This window comes from Diuraphis noxia, unplaced genomic scaffold (assembly GCF_037042655.1).
Source record: "Diuraphis noxia isolate RWA-SAM2 unplaced genomic scaffold, SU_Dnox_SAM2 contig0002, whole genome shotgun sequence".
NCBI lineage: Eukaryota > Metazoa > Arthropoda > Insecta > Hemiptera > Aphididae > Diuraphis > Diuraphis noxia.
In genome coordinates, this window is record NW_028301712.1 from 13834647 (window position 1) to 13844175 (window position 9529).

Here is a 9529-nt window from a genome sequence, read left to right on the forward strand (position 1 = left end):
CGTGACTAGCTCTGTACACATTTTGACAACGACTTTGCTCCGTTTACAGTGATGATAATAATAATTGTTGATTATTATTATTATTATTATTATTCATCTTATATGAATTGACACAATGTATACACAGACACACACCGATGAAACGTTGTCGTCGTTTCATCGGCAGGCAGTTGTAGACGCGTTTATTATACAATATAATTATACTTATATGACGTAATCATCCACTTTTATGTATAATTATTATTATTAATATGTCATAAAGGTCGACATAAGTTTCTAATTCCCAGTCGATTTTTTTTTTTTTTTTTTTTTTACTTAGAAAAGTAAGTTATAGAAATAACATTTTTTTTTTTTTAGATTTGCTGACAAATTTAAAAATATGTGATAGTTATTTTGGAAGTCTTTATAAATATTTATATATTATATATTATATATTATAATCTTTTTTTTCATTTAGAACATATTTTACACGCTTTAATTACGTAATTTATTTTATAAACATAGTCTATATAATATGTTTATTGTTTTTCGCCAAATATTAAGACTTTGATTTAATTTAGTAAAGTTACTCATAACTTATACCTATTAAGTCAGGTCGTTTTTTTTTATTATTATTATCATTAGATAAATGTCAATTTTGTCCTGTAAATAATAACCACCAAAGTTTACTCGTCTTAACTGTATTGTTTTGTTTTATTTTTTTACTTTTTTATTTACCAAAACCAAAGCAGACTTGTTGTAAATAATATTATTATAAACATACTTATTTTTCTAGTGATTTTACTTTTTTAAAGAATACATCCACATAATATATTATGTCTTAAATATTTATAACTTATTATTTTTAAATAGTTATTTTATCATAATATTTGAGTTGTTTTAACATTTAAAATACTTACAAATATATATTATTATATTCTGCTTTTTACTAATTATTATTACTATAATAAAGTTTAAAAATTGTAAATATTATGTTTCCCTCGTTTATTTATAGTTAAAAATTTAATGTTAGGTTAAACGTAAACTTAAATAGACACCAATTTTAAGAGGAACGCAAACTAATTTACTTGTCTTTTTAATATCAAAAGATTTTATCTAGAATTCTGATTTTTTTCACCTAATACAATTGTACACATAAAACATTATCAGATACTTACAATTTATTTAATAATTGTAAATCAAAATTGTCTGTTTATTTTCAACTAAACATCAGAAACAATGGAGTTACTACCTACTTTAAAAATTTTAATTTCAATAACAACTTTACATATTTTACACAAAATTTGAATATAACTTATATTAAAATAATATGATTAGTCCATACACATTTGTTTTGCACATTGTTATCACATTAATATATTTTACTGTCTTCCAACATAGTATGGTAATTTTTCAATGCACAACTAAAGATAATTAATTTACTTTCACATTATTTGTAACCTTTATCATAGTGAGTAGTGAATTATTTCAAAGAGACTATAATTATGTAGATATCTACTTTGATTTTTGATTTATTATTAAAATGGAACATAACACAAAGAAATAGCTGTCAGATTCAAATCTCTATTATTTAGTATGTACACATTAGCTTAGATAATTAAGGGATGGAATGGACAGTCTCATATATGTTCGACACCGCAATAGTTTTTGGATGAACAGTTTATGTCTTTTGGCAGCAAGGAAAAAGTTTTTTTTGAGTTGATGTATACAAATAATGAAATCAATGGGCCTAATATTATTCACACTATGGTTATGCCATAAAAATGGATTACCAAATTCTCCTGTTATATACATTGCTGTCTAAACCCATGTAAATTGATGTCCTGATATTCAATGAATATTTCTCTAAAGTGTATGTCCCATCAATATTTCTTTATTATCTACGCTCAATATCAAGGTAATTTTTCGGTACCGGTTACTAGAATTATAATATTTTATTTTTATTCACATAATTACTAATCTATTCAAACTAAAAAAAAAAATGAATTGTGTAAATAATTTTTGTTTTATTTTTATTACAAATTATGTTTCATATAATAATGTTATGTGTTCAAATTTATAAAATGATTATATGTTTATGGGTATTACATATCCAAGGCATATTCGATTTTCGGATGTGAAGCATCATTTTAATAATGTTAACTTAAATAAGAAATTTTTAATCATAATAATATGCGTTTGAGCACGTTCCATTTGGTAGTTTCATTACATTTATTACACCATAATATTTTCAACAGTAATTTTTTTCTTATAATCATCAATACTTACACTATAGAATAATAACTGAAAAGAGAATAATACAATTTCAATAGCCCTTATTAATGTTATGATTTAATTTTAAATAATTCACCATGTGAAGACTTTTGACAAACGTACTATTGTTGTGTAGATTGTCTTGTTCAACAATTTAAATAGTGTTGTCTCTGGCATAACTATCATTGTAATAGTGCTAGTGGACATTTTTACATTTACTAGTTATTCTAAAAGTAAATATAAGTAATGTGATCAAATATGTTACTGAGATGTTTATTAATTGTATTGTATTGTATTTTTTTTTTTTTTAATATCAAAAATAATTATTAATTATTGTAATAATATTATATTATAGTCTGCCACGGGGTTCTACTGAACATTTTGTATTGTGTGTTACAATACATTATAGGTGGATTGTAATAGAAAAACTAAATTTTCTATTCGAATTTAGTTTTCCACATCAAACTAAGTAGGTAGTTGAACAAAATAATATGTAAAGTTTAAATATTTGACTGTGCTTAGTTTATTTTTCTATTAAATATATAATATTATTGTGGCATACTGTATAGATGATATTGATTCCATTGTAAATTTTAATAATAATAAAACAACATTCCAAAAATTCTAATAAAAAAAAAGACGATATTATATTCATTACACGTAGTTGTATAATTTTTTAACTGTTAGTAATTTTATCAATTTATATTTAAAAAATAAATAATTTGTATTTTATATCTTTTTTCTTTTTTATAATATATTTATTTTATTTACTTAGGAGAGTAGTTTAAAAGTCTTTTATACTTTAGAGCTTGGCACTAACTTGTATGAAAAAAAAAGGGCAACGAGACTGTAGAAGAAGCTCTAAGATATAAACATATTGCATGCTAAATTTTAAAATTACCGCATATTGTATATTCGTATGTATCTACGCATAAATTAGCATGTGAAAGTTCCATTTATTTATATAACTAAACATTATATATATTTTTTTTTTTGTACAATTTTTTTTTTCATTTGTAAATGAAATCAAACCAAACGTACTGATTGCATATACCTAATATTAATTACGGTTATTAAAATGGTTAATAGTTTACATATTAAATAAAAACAATTTCTATTAGAAGTGTCTTGTATTATTATTTTTTTTTTTATTATGGTGAAAACAATTTATAAATTCCGTATAAACAGTATTCATGATCATGGACAGCATAATATAAGTGTCTCTGTTATTTTTTAGGATAATATTATAAGAAGGCTCAAAATTTGGTGAAACCTAATTGTTTGCCTAATCCTTAACTAATCAAGATTACCAATTATTATAATGTAAAAAGTAATTATAATTGGTAGGGCATCTACTAGTTTTTAGAAAAGCTTGGTTTAAGTTAAAAAATCGTCATCTCTCCAATTTCTTCTAAAATATATAGATAGATAGGTAGAGGTATTCAAAATTATAAAATATAATATATCATTAAACTATGACAGAACCTACCAATTAATCACACTCTTGGCTTATAACTACCAACCACCGTTCCAGGTGGTGGGTGTATTGCCAGTTAACAGAGAAAAAAAAAGGTACCTACCTAATGTCTAAATAGTATCAAAACCAAAAAAACTACCTACCTTATAAGATATCAAGAATATGTATTTAATGAACTATGATGATTGATGAGGCTGCTGGCGAATGAGTACCTATATGAGAAATTGATTATTTCATTGATTATTTCATCAACCATTTAGTTCTGGTTCAATTTGTTATACAATTTAGATACCACTAAGTGCATCTAAACAATGTAGCTACTTCAACTGCTGAACTATATAATATATTAAATATCTTTTAACCACATACCTATGCATCTCCCAAAAGCTTAAGCTACAAACTACTAGGTATCTTTGTTTTTAAATACAAATTGTTTTGGCCTTATAGTTTATAACTATAACAATTTCATCCCCACATCTACTATGCATAAAAAAAAAAAAACAGCACAATTTTATATTTTCATTATTTAAATACTATTGGGACTGACTTAGTAACACATAATTACAAATAATCAGACTTATAAAAAATAAAAAATCCAAAATCGATGAGTAAATAAAATGTTACTAAAACATATTTAATTGATACATTCAATTGTTTAATTTTAAGAGTTTTTACTTTCTACCTATATATTAGATGACGTTAAATGAAAGTATCGAATTTTAAAAGAGTTAGTGATTAAAGAAGCATAGGACTCGTAAGAGCCGTTTTGAACAAATTTCTCTGAACTAAGCGAAAAACTTTCACGTTCTGTAAAATGTCGAATTCTGTTAATTTTTTTTTTTTAATAAACCAACATTCCACCGTTGGGATCAAAGCTTGATTTTGAAAATTATAATTGTAAAAGCTAAGTTATAGGTGCATTTGAATAATGCATAATATTTTTTATAACAATATTAAAAGTAAAATTAAAATTATGGCTCTTTGATCTGACCTGAAAAAAGTTTTCATCATTTAAATAAAAAATAAAATATCAAAATTCGATTTATCAACGAGGTGCGAAAGTATTACCATTGAAGACATTTTTGTTGATGTGATACGCTATAATACGCTATAATACGCTATACCTACCTCCCATTAATATAGGTATTGAGCATTAGATTATAGGTAGTGGAAAATTATTATAATAAAATTAATGTATATTTCACTCCGCGCTACGAGAGAAGGAATCCATTTCGCGCATGCAGACTGACGACAGCAGGTTAGCGGTACTATAGGCTCCGTTTCCCCCACTTTTTCCTCTACAGTTCGCACTGTGGCGTGCATACATGCGCTAATTCGATTGCGTTTTGGTCGGGACACGGGTTACTTCACTCGTGCCACAGAATATATAGTAACTAAAATATAAAGTATAATTTTAAAATTATTAAAATTAAATTTGTAAAGCTAAAATTAATAAAAAAAAAAGAAAAGTAAAAACTTTCTTCAAAGCACTCCCCAAGAAAAAGTTAGATTTAATAGGTGAAATAGGTTAACTGGAAGAACATGTCTATAGAAAAAAAAATATTGATCGACTTATTTTATCGATATTATTAACTGTATTAATTGTAAGACCTTTAAGTGTATGACGTTATATTTATGTGTTATTAATGCATTTACTTATTTCTAAATCAAAGTAGGCTAGATACTAAATTTTTCAAGTCTATTTGCTCCCTTGCCTCTTTGTAAAGGGCTATCTGACAATAATCATATTTCATGTCCTGCCTTTTTACTCTACAAAAAGAGCTTCGTAATTCATTAGGACGGCCCCAACGATACATAATATAAGAGGTTTTGCAGAGTAAAGATATTGAATATATAAAAAATAACTGTAGGTACTTATTCAAACAAAATAATTACTATTTTTGATAAACGCTATTTTTTTCCTTCAAATGCTAATGTCAAGATTTTTGTTCACGAGATCTTACCTGTGTAAGTTACAATGCTACATCGATTTTCTTCACAGTTTCACATATTAAATTGTTCTCTTATGAATGTATATAGACATTATAATCTCATTATAAACTTATTCATACACATTTAGTTACTTACACCCAGGGTATTAGTATTTGTAATGTATACAAAGTAACTATTAAGAGTATATTCCATATTATGAATTAGATTGCTTTACAAACCTTAATTATGAATTTATTATTAGGTATGGCTGGTGCCTAATACTAATGTACTTGAAAGTTGGAAATTGATATATGGTTTTTCACATGTAACTATTTAGTTCTATCTAGTTCGCTGTTAAGGTTTGGTACATGGAATCGTGTTCTTGGTACTTGGTTTAAAAATGTTTTACAAACCACACAAATAAAATTTAAAATGGGTAATTTAGGGGCATAGATATATTATTATTTACTTAATACCATACCATTATTACTTCAGGATTTTCATTTATTTTCACTTATATCACCTTTTTTTTTTATTGCCTATAATAAAACCTAAGTAAATGTTGGGCTAAGCCCTTATTCCATAATGATTAAATAAATTTCATTAATTGTTATTTGTTATCAATTATTAAAATAACACAAACACTGTAGTACATTATTCATGTTTCATATTACACATTTTATAATTTCGTACTAGGTACGCGTCAACACACTTTTTTCCTTAACGAATTCCGTATTAAAGTATTAAATTCAGTGTAGCGCACCTACCTATTACACAAAAAAAAAAAAACCCTGCGGTGTTTTCGAATGATTTTATTCAGCTCACGTAACCTTAATATGCGCACAGTTAAAAATGCGTGTGAATAAATATGTCCCTTCCCAATATTTCTAAAAAAGTGATCAACTTCAGGCTACAACGTAATGTAGAATATAGAGGTAGGTATGCGTATGAAAAATCAATGAAATACCTATCAAACTTATATTTTCAATACCTACACAAACCATTTTAAACAGTTACGACTGCATGCACCTAAGGTACCACACAATTTTTTTTATTTACCATCTTATATTTCATAAATTGTTTTTCGTTTTTCCAAAATAATTTTCTCTGTGGACCAGTATGGACTTCTTCGCAATTTATTTCTATTATTGAATCAACTCAATTTTATAATACGCGAAATGTTTGATTATTCACGATGCGCTAATCCCACAATACTAAATGTATTAAAATATAAAATGATGTCAGAGATTCCATCGAGTATTATACCGGCTGTATACGTACGATGACAGTTGTGGTTATGAAATCAAAAATTGTATCATTTAAGAAAATGTATTATACGACAATAACATACAATATTATAATATAACATTATGTGTGTGTGTGTGTGTGTGTATGTGAGTAGTACGCGTAGACAGCTGATGACACGTTGTAATAAATTATTTCCCTTCGCACGAGCAGTGAGGGTGGACAATCGGGACGTATATATTGGAGTATACGTATCCAGTGATATTACGCGTATTACACAATTATTGTGTCACGGTATAATAATATACGTTGCTGATTTATATAAAATATAAATATATTTTATATTATAATATTGTATATAATATAAATACGTGGATCCGCTGTCATCCGTCGGATACACTTGGTTTTTTCTTCGTAAATTATAGCGCGACTATAATATTATAATATCGTAAATACGATAAAACGTGAACGGATACCGCGTTATACCATAGTCGTGAACCCGTGAAACTCGATCCCCGCGGGTCACTGTTTGACTACCGTTGTGGGCTGTGACCGGGTGTACCAGAAGCTAGGTATAGCGTGTGGGGCGTGCAGTTTATATATTCGCTTGTGTACACACACTATACATTATGATATTTACCTGCGTCCCATTTATTTATACACAACCGTACGACCCTTATGTGTACCTATATAATAATAATATATACTTATAAGGTTTTCGAAAAATGACCCGTCCGCGGATTATATGTACATGGACTAAAATATACACTTTTTTTTGTATATAGATACAGCGCACACTTTACGTTATAACACCGTATACTTTTACCGCAGGATCCATTTCACACTCATACCTCCTCACTCACCCCACAAGGTACGTACTATAATATTATTATAAATTATAATAATATGTGCGACCGCCGAAGAAAAAAAAAACACTGTTTTGCGTATCTGTTCAGAATTATAAGTATATGTATTTTTAATTTTTTATGTGTCAGGTAAAATATTTCTTATATTAAAATACAATATAACCAATCATATCGAAATACTACGATGTGCGTATTATTATACCTACAAGGCTACAACAGCGGTATGCTGGTGTTAGCAAACGAGATATTACGAGTAGGTCGAACTGCAATGGTCGAGCAAATACTGATGAACCATGTACGTGTATTATATATCTAATATGTACATTGTACATTGTAGTATATTTTATATGTAATTTTGTGGATTTACGAAATAGGAAAAATGGTAAAAATGATTGTATGCGGCTGTGTAATTTAAACGCATACTATATAATCACTCATACACAAAATAATAAATATATGTTAAGGTAAAAGTAGGAATACCGGTGTCGTAGGCATATCTTACCCCCGAATAATGTTACCGGTGGGTGGGGGGTGGGGGGGTAAGATTTTCCTAGGATAATTTTACCCTCGGTATGAAATATGAATATCCTAGGACATTTATACCTCCATAGGGGATAAGATTTTCCTAATATAATATTACCCCCCCCGGTATGAATTACTCATCAATATTATACCGGGAGGGGGTTTAATTTGCCTAGGATATTTTTATACCCCACCCCCTCTTGGTACAATATTCCTAGGACTATATTAAGTTTAAAAACGCTGCAAAAATAATTTTTTTTTAATCGATTATTCGTTTTTAAGTTTTTAACGCTTAATATAATGACAAAGAAATTTACTTTTATAGATCTTTATTTTTTGAATTATACGTATACTATGCAAAATTTAAAAAAAAGGTAAACACTCGAATAGTACCTATACCTAACTATCGAACTAGTGAACTATTTGAGCTACATATATCGTAGGTGAGTCGTGAGTGTAGAACGTAGGTATATAATTTATGAAACTAAGTTATCAGTTGTTAATTTTTAATTGTATTGCTTATCCTGTATTATGTGTAGGTACCTCTATATATACTTATACCTAGTGTATTAAAATAAAAATTTTTTTTTTCTTAAAATATTGGTTTAATTTTAACATTTATTAATTTAAATAACAATTTATATAATAAATAATAATAACAATTAATTAATTTAAACATTTTAGGGTTTTGGGGCACCGGTTAAACTTATCTGACCTTGTTCAAATTTCCTGTCCATAATTTTTATACATATTGGAACCTATTTAGGGGGATCGGGCACAACAATTTAAAATTAAGCTTATAAGGACCACCTTAGTTTAACACCGTACTATCCAGTAAAAAAAAAAAAAAAAATATGTTTACCATAATTATAAGCTCATGAAAATTCAGCCGAGAGGAGTATGGTAACATACCAAAATTATCAAAATTTACCAAATTTATAAAGTGTACGTACATTTTTTTCGGTAAATTACCAAAACAAAATTTTAATTTAACATCTCTACGTTTGGACCTTATCATTTTTTGTTTTTCGAGGTGATCTTACAATTTTATTTTACATTTGAGAAAGTAATTTGAACATTTTACATTATAATCTACCTATCATATTACGGTATATAATTTTTCATTGTTGATATTATTCGGTGAATAGTTAAGTACTTATACCAATGTTTCTTATGAATAATGAATAAAAACTATAAGTAGAGATAGGTATACAGAATACAGAATAAGCAGTAC